We start from the raw sequence: 17,327 nt of genomic DNA, 5'->3' as shown, positions 1-17,327 counted from the left end.
CCTGTTGCTGTTGGTACCAGTTTTGACTGGGTGCCTAAATAACCTAACGGACGGTTTTGTTTTCATACGATATTAGTCTGGCTGCCGATTTTCCTGCGCCTTTCTCATTTTTTAGCGTCAATGGCGGAAAATCGCGTCCTCAACATACTGGATTTAGTTGATATTTTACCTGAAAAAAAAAATACATGACCGGCGATGTACCCTATTTGGACAGTTTGTCTTGCGAAAATTAAGTACAAAATAAAAGGATATACCGTCAATTTGAAGAAGTTTCTCATAGTACCCAAATTAAATTTATGGTTTATCTTTGAAAAAAATGAAGCAGTCATTGCTTAAATCATGTGGTGGGATCATCAGCAAGCTTGAATATCGGACAAAATGATAATTAATGTTGCGGGCGTTTCAGTTTTTTAAAAAGATTAGTTCCTTTGTTTTTTTTTAAATAAAAAATAATAAATGAAACGAAAAAAATTTTAATAATTTCTTTCATAAGAAAATTTTTTCATTTTGTACAGGGTAAAACCTTAAGAAGTGGGTATAACGTACAATTTTGGTTCGTCTGCCCGCGAGAATGAAGAAGGCCAAAAATGGCGGCCCCATGAATTAAATTTCTAAAAGTAAAAAAATGTGAAAAAAAACAAAATTTCTTTTTATGGGTTGATGTAATGGGAAAAACTGTCAGGGTTTCCCTTTTTTTAAAATGAAAATTTTTTATTTTAAAGACAGCATCAGCCCACCCTTTTCCAAATTCCTTTAAGTGGTTTTTAAATCTATTAGGCCCTTTTTCTTAATACTTCAATGGTTTAAATGAAAAATGGGGGCAGTTTTTACCCATAAATGTCAATGCTCAAAAAATTTTGCTAAATGTTTTTTTTGCCCCGGGCCTTTTTCGAAAAAAAGGGGGATTAGAAATAGGTTTCCGTTCTTTTGTTAATCCCGCACTCACAGGAAGAAATTATGTGGTAGAGGAAAATGGTTTAACTTTTTTTAAAGCTCCCCTGCCCACGAAGTGTAAGGTGAGGAAAGTGATGGGGATGTGGGGTCCGTCGTCGTGCGTTTTTTCGTCGTAAACCCAATTTGGGGGGTTTTTAAAACAGTCAAAGTCACATTTTTGTTTGGGAATAAACCCTAAAATTTAAATTTTTTGTCTCAATGAAAAAACGATGAATTCAAAGATGGGTTATCTCGGGTAAAAAACTGGGTCAAAAGACTAAAAATAGAAAAGTTTGGGTTTAAACCCCAAAGCCCAAATATTCTGGAAATTTATCAGGAAGGTTGTTTTAATGATATCTAGGTCAGGTTTGAAGATGGGTCATCTCCGGTCAAAAACTAGGTCACAGGAGCTAAAAATAGAAAAAGCTTGTAAATACTCTAGTGGCTGCAGTTTTCATCCAAATATTCTAAAAATTTGTGAGGAAGGTTGTTTAGATGATATCTAGGCCAAGTTCGAAAATGGGTCATGTCCGGTCAAAAACTAGGTCACAGGAGCTAAAGATAGAAAAAAGCTTGTTAACACTCCAGTGGCTGCAGTTTTCATCCAAATATTCATGAAATTTGTCAGGAAAGTTGTTTTGATGATTTCTAGGTCAAGTTCGAAGATTGGTCATGTCCGGTCAAAAACTAGGTCACAGGAGCTAAAAATAGAAAAAGCTTGTTAACATTCTAGAGGCTGCAGTTTTCATCCAAATATTCTGGAAATTTGTCAGAAGGTTGTTTTGATGATATCTAGGTTAAGTTTGAAGATGGGTCATGTCCGGTCAAAAACTAGGTCACAGGAGCTAAAAAAAGAAAAAGCTTGTTAACACTCTAGTGGCTGCAGTTTTCATCCAAATATTCTGGAAATTTGTCAGGAAGGTTGTTTGATGATATCTAGGTCAAGTTCGAAGATGGGTCATCTCCGATCAAAAACTAGGTCATGAGCTAAGAATAGGAAAAGCTTGTTTACACTCTAGGGGCTGCAGTTTTCATCCAAATATTCTGGAAATTTGTCAGGAAGGTTGTTTAGATGATATCTAAGTTTAGTTCGAAGATGGGTCATGTCTGGTCAAAAACTAGGTCACAGGAGCTAAAAATAGAAAAAGCTTGTTAACACTCTAGTAGCTGCAGTTTTGATTAAAATGTTCTGGAAATTTGTCAGGAAGGTTGTTTTGATGATTTCTAGGTCAAGTTCGAAGATGGGTCATCTCCGGTCAAAAACTAGGTCACAGGAGCTAAAAATAGAAAAAGCTTGTTAACACTCTTGTGGCTGCAGTTTTCATTTAAATATTCTGGAAATTTGTCAAGAAGGTTGTTTTGATGATATCTAAGTCAAGTTTGAAGGTCAAAAACTAGGTCACAGGAGCTAAAAATAGAAAAGCTTGTTAACACTTTAGGGGCTGCAGTTTTGATCCAAATATTCTGGAAATTTGTCAGAAAGGTTGTTTTGATGATTTCTAGGTCAAGTTCGAAGTTGTGTTATCTCCGATCAAAAATAAGGTCACAGGAGCTAAAAATAGAAAAAGCTTGTTTACACTCTAGTGGCTGCAGTTTTGATTCAAATATTCTGGAAATTTGTCAGGAAGGTTGTTTTGATGATTCCTGGGTCAAGTGCTAAGATTGGTCATGTCCGGTCAAAAACTAGGTCACAGGAGCTAAAAATAGAAAAATCTTTTTAACACTCTAGTGGCTGCAGTTTGGATCCAAATTTCCTGGAAATTGGTCAGGAAGGTTGTTTTGATGATTTCTAGGTGGAGTTTGAATATGGGTTGTGTCCAGTCAAAAATTAGGTCACATTGCCCATGTATGGAAAAATCTTTATAACACACTATAGGTCACATGTTTGACTCAGTTGTCATCAAACTTGGCCATGATGCTTGTTTAAGACATTGCTTGGATGCGGTTGTGTCAGGTGAGCGATCCAGGGCCATCATGGCCCTCTTGTTTCTCTTTGATATCATTCATTCCGTAATGCTTTTATGTGGCTGTATTCTTTTGTGTGGCTAAAAAGAACAATAGAGAGAACAATAGAGTATCCGCGTTATTACTCTCCTGTTAAAACACACTATAGGTCACATGTTTGACCCAGTTGTCATCAAACTTGGCCATGATGCTTGTTTAAGACATTGCTTGGATGCGGTTGTGTCAGGTGAGCGATCCAGGGCCATCATGGCCCTCTTGTTTCTCTTTGATATCATTCATTCCGTAATGCTTTTATGTGGCTGTATTCTTTTGTGTGGCTAAAAAGAACAATAGAGAGAACAATAGAGTAGCCGCGTTATTTAACTCTCCTGTTACACTGTCCGTCTGTCTGTCTGTCACACTTTCATGTCCAGTCCATAACTCTGTCATTTGAAATAAATTTGCACAAATGTTTGTTATAATAAGATGATGTGTCATGCACAACAACCAGACCTACCTCCAGGGTCAAGGTCGCACTTGCTTATTCAAGGTCATTGTCTATTTTAGGGTAATTATGACGTGTCCGGTCCATAACTTTCTTATCTTTGATTGGATTTTGTAAATACTTGCCACCATTGTTCACAATAATGAGACAATGTGTCATGCGCAACAACCGGTCACCTACCTCCAAGGTCAAGGTCACACTTGGAGGTAAATGATTAACATAGTCTGTTATAAGGTATATTTTGTGTCTGGTCCATAACTTTTTCATAGATCAAAGGATTTTGAAAATACTTCGCACAAATAGTCACAATGATAAGATGATGTTGCATGGGCAACACCTGCATCCCTACCTCCAAGGTCAAGGTCTCTCTTTGAGGTCAAAAATTAACATAGTCTGTTATAGGGTATATTTTGTGTCCGATCTACAACTTCTTCATAGTTCAAGGGATTTTGAAATAACTTGGCACAAATAGTCACAATTATAAGACGATATGTCAAGAACAACACCTGCACCCCTACCTCCAAGGTCAAGGTCACACTTAAGAGGTCAAAGTCAAACATGATAGATTTTTAAATTCCGTTTGTCATTTTATTAGCTCACCAGAGCCGAAGGCTCAGGATGAGCTATACGTATCAAAGGGGGATGCTTAGGCGTCCATTGTCCGTCGTCATGCGTAAACAATCGTCTTTTTCTCTGAAACTACTGAGCAGATTTACTTCAAATTTGGTTTGTAGGATCCTTGTGACAGTCACACTTGAATTTGCTCATGTCATTCCAATTGGACCCTTTTAGTCTTTTATCAAGTTTGCTCATATGAATTTAATTGGCCCCTTTTAGGGGCTGCTAAGGCTAAAAATAGAAAAACCTTTAAATGTCTATTTCTACAAAACTAATTAATGGATGATCACCAACCTTTGTCTGTAGCATTCTTAGGTAGTCTTTTATCAAGTTTGCTAATATTATTTTGATTGGCCCCTTTTAGGGGTCTCTAGGGATAAAAATAGAAAAAATAGAAAAATCTTTGAACATCTTCTCCTACAGAACTAATTGATTGATGATCACCAAACTTTGTCGGTAGCATTCTTGGGTAGTGTTTTATCAAGTTTGCTCATATGAATTTGATTGGCCCCATTAAGGGGCCGCAAAAGCTAAAAATATAAATACCTTGAACTGTCTATTTCTAGAGAACTAATTGTTGGATGATCATCAAACTTTGTCTGTAGCATTCTTAGGTAGTCTTTTATCAAGTTTTTCATATGAATTTGATTCGCCCCTTTTAGGGGCCGCTTAAGCTAAAATATAAATACCTTTAAATGTCTGTTTCTACAGAACTAATGGATGGATGATCACCAAACTTTGTTTAAAGCATTGTTGGGTAGTCTTTAACCAAGTTTGCTCATATTAATTTGATTGGCCCCTTTTTGGAGCTGCTAAAATTAAAAATAGATATACATTTAAACTTCTATTGCTTCAGAACTAATTGATGGATGATCACCAAACTTTGTCTGTAGCATTATTGGGTAGTCTTTTATTCAGTTTGCTCATATTAATTTGATTGGCCCCTTTTAGGGGCCGCTAAAATTAAAAATAGAAATATTTTAAACATCTTCTCCTACAGAACTAATTAATGGCTGATCACCAAACTTTGTCTGTAGTATTTTTGGGTTATCTTTTATCAAATTTGCTCATATTAATTTGATTGGCCCCTTTTAGGTGCCACTAAAGCTAAGAATAGAAAAAACCTTAGAACTAATTTCCTACTGAAATAATTGATAGATGATCACCAAACTTTGTAGCATTCTTAGGTAGTCTTTTATCAAGTTTGCTCATACTAAAGCACCCCAGGTTATGGCATTTCTTCAAATAATTGTTTAAACATATTCTATGCTCAAATTTAATATAAGAATATATTGACATTCGAACACTGAAAAGCTGTTGTTTCTGGTGAGCGACTCAGGGCCATTATGGCCCTCTTGTTTTTTTAATACATTCATTGTAGTATTTGCGGATCTAGCATTGATCATATTTTGCACTGAAAGTCCTAAGATCCATACCTCAGTCTTTTGAAATAGCACAATTTTATGCTTCATATAAAACTTCCCTGAGGCGGGGGACGTTGATATCTCTGTTACAAATTCTTGTTGGTATATTTGTTGAAAGACGTAACATGTGTGATCTCTCAAAATAAGTCACGAAACCTGAGTGATCTGTTCACTGCGCCACAAATTCTTCAAACATCGCCATTTTTATGCTCCCCGTCTGACCGAGCCAACATTTGATTATTATGAGCTTCAATCCGTAGTTAAATAAAGAACATAAACTCATAAAATTCAAATTAAGAGCTATTTTTTTGTTTTTATGAGCTTATTTTGCTTATGGACGTTGGTCCAGGTGGTGTTTATGAGCTCATTTGCCTCATAAACATCAAATTTTGGTATGTCCGTCCGTCCGTCTGTCCGTCTGTTTTCTTGTCCGGAGCATAACTTGAAAACCCTTGGAGATAATTTGTTTAAACTTCATATAGTGGTAGAGGGCATTGAGAGGGAGTGCAGTGTCGAAGAACCATAACTCTATTTTGCCCGGTTTTTGAATTATCTCCCCTTATAGAAAAATCTTGTCCGGGGCATAACTCTAAAACTATAAGAGATATCAACATGAAACTTTGTAGGTGAATAGATCTCAATGAGTAGATGTGCAGTGCATAAGAACAATAACTCTTTTTGTCCTAATTTTGGAGTTACTGCCCTTTGTTAATTTCAACACTTTGAACTTTGTCCGGAACATAACTCTAAAACTATAAGGGATATCAATATGAAACATTGTAGGTAAATAGATCTCATTGAGTAGAAGTGCAGTGCAAAAGAACCATAACTCTGTTAAGCCTCATTTTTGAATTATCTCCCCTTATAGAAAAATCTTGTCCGGGGCATAACTCTAAAACTATAAGAGATATCAACATGAAACTTTGTAGGTGAATAGATCTCAATGGGTAGATGTGCAGTGCATAAGAACAATAACTCTTTTTGTCCTAATTTTGGAGTTATTGCCCTTTGTTAATTTCAACACTTTGAACTTTGTCCGGAACATAACTCTAAAACTATAAGAGATATCAAGATGAAACAATGTAGGTAGATAGATCTCATTGAGTAGAAGTGCAGTGCAAAAGAACCATAACTCTGTTAAGCCTCATTTTTATATGCCCGAAAGGGCATATTATGTTATACCCCCTGGCGTCCGTCTGTCTGTCCGTCCGTCCGTCCGTCCGTACATCCGTCCGTCTGTTAGCAATTTGGTTTCCGGAGCATAACTTAAGTTCCATTTGGCCCACAATGTTCAAACTTCATAGGATGATTGTCCATATTGGGTAGAAGACCCCTATTGATTTTGGGCTCAAAAGGTCAAAGGTCAAGGTCACTATGACCTTAAAACTGAAAACAGTTTCCGGAGCATAACTTAAGTTCCATTCGACCCACAATGTTCAAACTTCATAGGATGATTGTCCATATTGGGTAGAAGACCCCTATTGATTTTGGGGTCACAGGGTCAAAGGTCAAGGTCACTATTACCTTGATACTGAAAACAGTTTCCGGAGCATAACTTAAGTTCCAATTGACCCACAATGTTCAAACTTCATAGGATGATTGTCAATAGTAGGTAGAAGACCCCTATTGATTTTGAGGTCAAAAGGTCAAAGGTAAAGGTCACTATGACCTTAAAACTGAAAACGGTTTCCGGAGCATAACTTAAGTTCCATTCGACCCAAAATGTTCAAACTTCATAGGATGATTGTCCATATTGGGTAGAAGACCCCTATTGATTTTGGGGTCACAAGGTCAAAGGTCAAGGTCACTATTACCTTGATACTGAAAACAGTTTCCGGAGCATAACTTAATTTCCAATTGACCCACAATGTTCAAACTTCATAGGATGATTGTCCATATTGGGTAAAAGACCCCTATAGATTTTGGGGTCACAAGGTCAAAGGTCAAGGTCACTATTAGCTTGATACTGGAAACAGTTTCTGGAGCATAACTTAAGTTCCATTTGGCCCACAATGTTCAAACTTCATAGGATGATTGTCCATATTGGGCAAAAGACCCCTATTGATTTTGGGGTCACTAGGTCAAGGTCACATTTACCTTAAAACCAAAAACAGTTTCCAGAGCATAACGTAAGTTCCATTTGGCCCACAATATTCAAACTTCTTAGGATGATTGTCCATATTGGGTAGAAGACCCCTATTGATTTTGGGGTCACAAGGTCAAAGTCACTTTTACCTTAATACTGAAAACAGTTTCTAGAGCATTATTAAAGTTCCAATTGGCCCACAATATTCAAACTTCTTAGGATGATTGTCCATATAAAATAGAAGACCCCTATTGATTTTGGGGTCACAAGGTCAAAGGTTACGGTCATTATTAATAACTTAAGTATTAATCAAATCAACCTACAGCTGTAAAATTTTATAGGATGAACAGCGAATTCCCATGTCTTACAAATGCTTCATCCTTGCTAAAAAAAAACACTTTGGGGCATATAATGCTCTGCCTAGCGGTGCTCTTGTTGAATTATCTCCCCTTATAGAAAAACTTGTCCGGGGCGTAACTCTAAAACTATAAGAGATATCAACATGAAACTTTGTAGGTGAATAGATCTCAATGGGTAGATGTGCAGTGCTTAAGAACAATAACTCTTTTTGTCCTAATTTTGGAGCTATTGCCCTTTGTTAATTTTTACACTGAACTTTGTCCGGAACATAACTCTAAAATTATAAGAGATATCAAGATAAAGCATTGTAGGTAGATAGATCTCATTGAGTAGAAGTGCAGTGCAAAAAAACCATAACTCTGTTAAGCCTCATTTTTGAATTATCTCCCCTTTTAGAAAAATCTTGTACTGGACATAGCTGTAAAACTATAAGAGATATCAACATGAAACTTTGTAGGTAGATGTATCTCAATGGGTAGATGTGCAGTGCATGAGAATCATAACTCTGCCTTGCCTAATTCTTGAGTTATTGCCATTTGTTTATTTTTACTTTTTGAATTTGTCCAGAACATAACTCAGAAACCATAAGAGATGTCAACAAGAAACTTTGTAAGTTGATAGATAACAGTGATTAGAAGTGCAGTGGAAAGAACAGTAACTCTGCCTTTCCTAATTTTGGAATTATTGCACTTTGAACTTTTTCCAGGGACATAACTCTGAAACTACAAGAGGTGTACTTTCCTGTGTCCAAAACCTATTTGGGGAGCATCACCCGGCTCAAACCAGGCTCTTGTAATTTCTATTTTCTATGAGATATTTTCATTTATCAGTATCTTGTTTGTTTCTTAAGTTATTTAACTAAAATTTCTTAGATGATGTAAACATAGCAGCAGAGGAAGTCAACGTGACATTGTACAGACACATCATCAGATATTTGAAATATAAGTAATTAATTTTAGCCTATTCATAACAATATGCAAATTATTTAATGTGCGCCGGAAACTCAAACCAATGTTGTTAATACTGAAAATTTCTAAGTAACTGAAGTAAATGTTTTGTAAATGATTTGCTGTCATGTTAAATAATAAACTTAGCAGTTATATGTGTGAATTATTATTTATTTGCGTTACAAATGAACCGTCTATATAATTTGTCACAGACTTTTGGGACGACCCATATATTTGGGAGACATATGTTTTTGTGACAAAAATCTCATCTAGTTTAATCCTTTACCTTAAACATTTGTGCCAAGTTTGATCAGTAGCATAGCAATTTGAACTTGTAATGGGAGGCTTTTCACGGTTATTTTTTACAAAATGCTCATAGAGTAATGAGTTTACATGTAAATCTTTCATATTTATAAAAAATGTAAAGTTAATTTATTCTATTGAAATTATTTATATTTATCAAATAAATTCATTTAAAGCATTTTGACAAGAAATGCTATGTCATAAATGTTACAATTCATCATATGCAGTTCATTTCAGGAATTTTTCTAGTTAAAAGAAAATCATTTTTAAGGAGAATCATGTTTTTATATGCCCGAAAGAATTTCGGACATATTAAGTTATACCCCCTGGCGACCGTCCGTCCGTCCCTCTGTTAGCAATTTGGTTTCCGGAGCATAACTTAAGTTCCATTTGACCCACAGTGTTCAAACTTCATAGGATGATTGTCCATATTGGGTAGAAGACCCGTATTGATTTTGGGGTCACAAGGTTAAAGGTCAAGGTCACTATTACCTTAAAACTGAAAACAGTTTCCGGAGCATAACTTTAGTTCCATATGGCCAACAGTGTTCAAACTTCATAGGATGATTGTCCATATTGGGTAGAAGACCCCTATTGATTTTGGGGTCACAAGGCTAAAGGTCAAGTTCTCTATTACCTTAGAACTGAAAACAGTTTCGGGGCAAAACTTAAGTTCCATTTGGCCCACAGTGTTCAAAATTGATAGGATGATTGTTCATATTGGGTAGAAGAACCCTATTGATTTTGGGGTCACAAGGTCAAAGGTCAAGGTCACTATTACTTAGAAATTGAAAACAGTTTGTTGAGCATAACTTAAGTTCTATTTGGCCCACAGTGTTCAAACTTTATAGGATGATTGTCCATATTGGGTAGAAGACCCCTATTGATTTTGGGGTCACAAGGTCAAAGGTCAAGGTCACTATTACTTAGAAATTGAAAACAGTTTGTTGAGCATAACTTAAGTTCCATTTAGCCCATAATATTCAAACTTCATAGGATGATTGTCCATATTGGGTAGAAGACCCCTATTGATTTTGGGGTCACAAGGTCAAGGTCACTATTACCTTTAAACTGAAAACAGTTTTCGGAACATAACTTAACTATCATTTGGCCTAATGTGTTTAAACTTCATAGTATGATTGTCCATATTGGGTAGAAGACCCCTAATGATTTTGGGGTCACAAGGTCAAAGGTCAAGGTCACTATTACCTTAGAATTGAAAATAGTTTCTGGGGCATAACTTAAGTTCCATTTGGACCACACTATTTAAACTTCAAAGAAGGACTATTATTTGAAGGAGGTAATACTTTATTTAATTCCCATGTCTTATAATTCCCATGCATTACAAATGCTTCATCTTTACTAAAAAAAAAAAAAAAATCACTTTCGGGCATATAATTCTCCGCCTAGCGGTGCTCTTGTTGATTTTTTTACTGCCCTTATGATGATGGCTAACCAATGGTTAAGGGCATTATCCAGTGGTCTAAGACTGGTTAAAGTTAAATTAACCACTGGATAACACATTTTATCCATTAGATTTGAGTTTCCAGATTGTATCCAAGAGACACTTTTTATCCAGTGGATAATGAAATATTTTGTTGGTTACATATGAGCCGCGCCAAGACAAAACCAACATAGTGCATTTGCGAACAGCATGGATCTAGACCAGCCTGTGCATCCGCACATCTGATCTTGATCCATGCTGTTCGCTTACACTATATCCTATTAGAAATAGAGAAACTGAAAGCTAACAGCATGAATCCTGACCAGACTGCGCTGATGTGCAGCATGCTGGTCACAAACACATTATGCTGGTTTTGTCATGGTGCGGCTGATATCACTTACCAATCTATTGAACACATTTTAGTAGAGTGACAATGTGCCCAAAAGTAGCTTAGTTAAGGAATTTTAGGTTTTTGCAGTAGAACAAAACATGTTATAGACCAAAATGTTCTCCAAGGTCTGTAGTATCTGAAACTGCCGGCATAATTTTTCTATGTGTGGTGCGAGCTGAGAAATCCAAGATGGCGTCCAAGATGGCCGCCAAAAATAATATTTTTCCTGATTTTATAAAGTCCAAATTGAGACTTATTGTCATTTTGATATCAGTAAATATTGGTTTGGATATTATTTGTTTGGACCTGAACATTAATTTAATGGTCCTTCATGATGTTTAAAAAGTCAAGGTCAAGGTCATTATTTAAAAAATAACCAAAAACTTTAAAATTCCACATTCTTCATGAATTTATATGATTATTAAAGGTTTCAAATGTTATTAAACATGTTCTAAAATGTCTAACAGGGCTTTTTCTTATTATGTGTGGTGCAAGCTGAGAAATCCAAGATGGCCACCAAAACTGAGATATTTTCCTAATTTCTGAAGTTAAAATAGAGACATTCTGTCATTTTGATACCAATAATGATTAGTGTGGTCATACTTTGTTTAGATCTTAACATTATTTTTATGGTCTATCATGATGTTTAAAGTCAAGGTCAAGGTCATATCAAGGTCATTATTTAAAAAATAACCAAAAACATTAAAATTCCACCTTCTTCATGAATTTATATGATAACTAAAAGTTTCTAATGTTATTAAACATGTTCTAAAATGTCTAACTGGGCTTTTTCTTATTATGTGTGGTGCAAGCTGAGAAAGTCAAAGGTCATTTCAAGGTCATTGTTTCAAAAGTAACCAAAAAAAAAACCGAAGTTGAGACATTCTGTCATTTTGATATCAATAAATACTAGTATTAGTTTGTTTGTTTGTTAGGCCACCTTAACATCAGTATGATAATCCATCATGATTTTTAAAGGGTGATGGTCAAGATCATTTTTTTCTAGATAAAAAAGCCCAAAACATAAAAATTTTGCCTACTTTTTGAAACTGAATGATGATTGTTATTTAATATGTTCTAAAACATCTAGCAGGGCTTTTAGTATATTTTCGTACTGATTTTCAACAGATCATTACGGGAAAAAATCTTTCTTAATATGACTGTTTATTATTTAGTTTCTAAATGTCAGGTAAATTTAGGACACTATCATGACCTCTTAATGGTCAAGTCAAGAAAATAATAATGTTTAGTTCAGAGTGAATCTTTGTTTACTTGCAAAGTTTAAGAAAATTTTATTCATCAATTAAGATTATCTTTATTTCCTTCGGTCAAGTAAAGATAATGCTTGATTCAGAGTGAATCTCTTTATCCTGCAAAGTTTAAGAAAATTCTATTCATCAGTTAAGATTTTCTTTATTTGCCTTTTTAAAAAAGAGAAAAAAATCTGTAGGAATCATATATAAGCCGGTGCTAGTGGTTGTGGGCGGTAGACTGTTGTAATGACTGCCATCTATGATTAGGTTAATTCAACTAATCCTGCAGTATTGAATCAATTATGCATGTTTTGGTATTTTTATAAGCTTTAAATTTTATCTATTTTTTTTGTTTTTTTTTGTTGCTACCATATAGATGACCAAACTCTTAACATTTGCTGCGAAGAGAAATACCATTTCTTACCTCAGAAAGCAATGGTAGATTTGATGTATTGGTCATCATTATTTCAAATACCAGGGAATGTACAATAGAATACAGTCAGTAACACAATAATCTGGCAGCAAATATTTTTCTTCTTGTCTGACAAGGCATTCACAATGCCATGTACAAATGTCAGTGTATGTTCTGTCCGTGCAATCTTGCCTAAATTCCAAGTCATTTTGGAAAAATGTACTTAACCTATTTTGGAAACTTTTACAATGTAACATGGCCTTAAACTGGGAAAAATAATCATTTATATGCAATTTGGAGAAACCAAAAAAATCGAAAGTTTAATGAAGCAAGTTGAAACACAATATAGTTGTTTTTGTCTATTTCAATTCAAATTTCTGTATCAAAGCATGGAACAATTTGCAAAGAAATCAATGAAATAGCAAAATGTATGCCCATCAAATTTATGAACACAAAAGGAACACATGTTCACCCTACAATTTTTTAGGGGTGCAAATGTCCGCCTCAAAGCAAGACAACGATAGGTGCAACTCCTCTTGGTATTGTTTCAATAAAGTTTCATTGAATTCCAACAAGAACTTGCAGAGAAGTAGCATTAGCATGGAAATGAGTATTGTTCTTTATGCATATTGCATAACTAATCAAGGGCCATTATTCTGTGTCAAAGGTCTGACCCGAACAAGGCAACTTTATGCGCATCTCCTTTTGGTATTGATGGTTCCCATAAAGTTTCATTCAATTCCATCCAGTAGTAGCAAAGAAATAGCGCAGAAACAAAATTCGGACGGACAGATGGACAAAATTAAGGAAGAGGGGCGGGGGCAGACCAAGCCAAAACATAACCTTCTCCAAATTCCATCAGTAAGGGATAATAAAGCACAGTTGCCTGAGAAAAAGTCATAAAGTGTAATCCACAGTGACACTGGAAAAAGGCACAGCAAGTTTTACTTACTTTCACTCAGCTTTGTATAAAGTATTAGGTGTATATCGGTTCCTTCCATCTACCATATATGTAGATGCATGCCACCTTAGCCTTGTTACCAAAGTTACAAAGATCAAATCTGACTAGCTGACAATTCATGAATAAAGACATAAATATGCCTAGTGTACAACATAATCTGGGTTTTGCTAGAAAAGAAAGTAAAACAAAATTTAATAGTATAAGTACTTATTTCTGCGGGCTTAATATTCTGCGATTTTTGTTAAAATAAGAGGTTTTAAATTTCTGCGTATCTTATTTCTGCGGTGTCATCAGTCACGCATTGATGCTTTTTATTTCTGCGTTTCGTCGTAATCATCATGTATCGGTAAATACATGTAAATAAATGTGAAATGACAACAATTTAAATACTGTATGTGTACAAATATGAAGTGTGAATAATAAACAATAGCGAAATCGCATTTAGACACAAGATATTTTACAAATACAAAAGGGTATGTTTATTGCACCCGTCAAACTACAATAGTTTGATTTTACAAAAACAAATCAAGCTAAGGGTGAGCGAAAATTATACAAACATAACATTTATGTAAACAAAGGGAACAAGAAAGTAACATTTTTTTTCTAATATTTTATTCACGACAGATACATTAAGAAAAATTACCATCTACAAAAACTGATAACGGTACATATGGTAATGAAATTATACAATACCGGTAATTGACTTATTCCGACATATACATACGGAAAGGCTGAATTTTCTGCGGTTTTTAAATCTGTGGTGTTGTTATGAACCGCAGAAATAGCAGAAATAAAGTTCCCGCAGAAAATAGTACTTATACGGTAGTTTGCTGTCACCTAATATCGTAGAGTCAAGAAAAAACTTCTACAGAACAGATATGCTGAGTTTTTCAGAAGAGGGTGGTTGTTGAGCCTGCAAAACCGCCATAGTACCAAATTCAATAGTTTCAACGACAAGTTAATTATTTGAAGTTTACATTTGATTTAGCCATATTGTCTCAACTAAGTATTAGAAGCATTTTAATAGGTTATCAGCTCCATCAGACAGGTCCAAAGTAAATTTTTGAAAAGTAATTCACCCATGTCAAACCACATCAAACTCTTGTGAACATCTGCTGATGTCCCTGCACATCATATACCAAAATTTACCAGTTAAGTTGGCATGCGAGATATTCCAAATGGGTCAATAAAAGTGCCTTAAGTTAACCACAACTCAAACTGTATGGCATGCAAGTTTATAGAATGAATATAAGTGTCATGTTGGATAATGATGTGGAGTCATAATTATCATCTTTTTAAGATGTAAGAAAGCATTCTGTTGCAAGATGTCTAGAAAGGTGCTGAGAAGCAAATCTACCATAACAGACCCAATCACATGCCCTCAGAATATCTCAGTAACCTTCAAAACTTAGTCCATCCAAACAAAATTCAAGTTTCAGTTTAAAGTTTATCAATTTTGTTACAAAGCTAACCTGAAGAAAGCTCTGCAAAATCTCAGAAGAGGTGATTGTTCATTTAATATCAAGAAGTCTCATGCCAAAATATACAAAGCAGCAATTATTGCCTTTATTCACAATCACTTGCTTCTTGACATGTTTTAAAGAAAAAGGAAAATTGTTCAAATTGTTTTAGTTGGACATTTTGTGAGACCCAGATTATCATGTTCTACAATAAACTGACACATGGAGACCGATTAAATGAATTTCCAGTTAATTATGCAATGTTAACAGCTTACTCCATAAGGAAGCATTTCTGGTTCTCATAAAAAAAACTATTCTTTTCTATCATTAGAATACAATCATGCAACTTGTATATCTAAAATAGTATTAAAAACATTCATTATGAGTACCGTATGACATATCATATTTCTTCAAAAAATAATGGGCCTGCTTTGAAAATATAAAGTATTATCATACTCAGATATTCAAAAGGAATTATTTCATGAAAATAGCATTCCTTTATCAAAAAATAATAAGAAAAAAATATAAAAAATTCTCGAAAATACTTTGTATATGATTCTGTTTATAAATGTACCCAGGACAACTGAAGCTTACACAAATAACAATGTGTTTCTACAGCATAGATAGTTACCTACATGTGTGCATAAATTTGATTATTGCATTAGTATGGTATATTTATAGATTCAAATGTTATTACTAAAGAAATAGTATGAAGTTACACACTATGATGACTTTTTATTTGAATTACTATAAGCGTAGCCGTTGAACGTCTGAAGGTATCATGTACGCCCTTTTCTCATGCATACTTCTTTGAAAGTCATTAACAATTTTTGTTATTATAAATTCATTATATGTACAAGTTGCTGACTGGATATATGGGAGAAAATAAAAATTGCTGACATGAACATAACCCTGAGCTTGTGCCTTGGATAATATTTTTCTCATTCAGGCTATATTCTCCCATATATATCCCATCAGCAACTTGTTTAACTACAAGTATATACATTTGTACATGTAAATGCTATACCTGAAATGCTCAATAGAGACAATGTTCAAGGAAAATGTTTTTACAATGTAGTTTTTCAGCATTGTAAACAAATACATTTGAATTGACCAAATATATAACTTTTGGGAAAATGTATAATACCCATAAACAAGACTAAAAACATTTGTATTATACAGCAAAAAGAGTCAACCAAATAAAATATATAATAAAATTTGCACAAAACATTTTAATGGGTCCTAAATTTAATTCAGAAATCTAATAAGTAATCATAATTTACACTGAAAAAAAAAAACTTAAACAAAAACCAATGAAAATATGTTCAAATTGCAAATCAAAGTACTGAAGTACAGACAAGCTGGTTGGCAGTTTATGATCAATTTGCATAAATTACATAAATTTGCATTCATTTGAAACAATTACATAAATTACATAATGTTTTAAACAATGTTTCCAGTCTTGGAAATGAAAATATGTACTGAACTGTCCAAAGGGATTTTTTTTCTTGCTACTTATTTTGCTACTTTAAGACATGTTTTAATTATCAGTAGCATTAATTTTGTGAACTATCATTTTCTTCAAATGACCTTGACCTTTATGACCTTTGCCTTGACAAGGCTTGGCTTTTAATATTCATTATGCTATATTAGTTTTATGTTTTATTTTTAAATAAGTATGTCCATATAAAATTTTGATAATAAATTATATATAAAATTTCCACATTTGACATTCACATTTCAGGACATACAAAAATAGTGGAAGTGACCTTGATTGATGTTAAAATTCCGAATCTTAATCACTTGTACGCCAATTATTTTGGTATTGCTGAATGCTGTACAAATCAGTTACCACTTTGACATCTGTTTTGATGATAAGTTGTAAATAATTTTAAATCCTTTTTTTTTAAATATCTAATTGAAATAATTTTTTAGCGAGATTTTTTGCAAATGACCTTGAAATGACCTTGACCTTGGCTTGAATTGATTGCTTTAATATGTTAGTTAAAAGTCCTTTATCATAGAAGTAGTAATCATGCAATCATTAATTGATATATTTGTAGATAAGAAAACTGCATGTGACTTATAAAATTTCCTTCTATAAACAAATTGTGGCGGCCATCTTGGACGCCATCTTGGATTTCTCAGCCCGCACCACATAAAGAAAAATTATGCCACCATTTCCTGATATAAGATGCATTTGCGGTCATTTTGGTATATAACACAATTAATGTTCTACTGTTATGAAAATTTCACTGAGATTCAGCACCAATTGTCACCGTACTA

This window comes from Ruditapes philippinarum, unplaced genomic scaffold, assembly GCF_026571515.1.
Source record: "Ruditapes philippinarum isolate M1 unplaced genomic scaffold, ASM2657151v2 ctg7442_1_1_1_1, whole genome shotgun sequence".
NCBI lineage: Eukaryota > Metazoa > Mollusca > Bivalvia > Venerida > Veneridae > Ruditapes > Ruditapes philippinarum.
The sequence above is the reverse complement of the archived record's forward strand: the minus strand, read 5'-3'. Positions refer to the sequence as shown.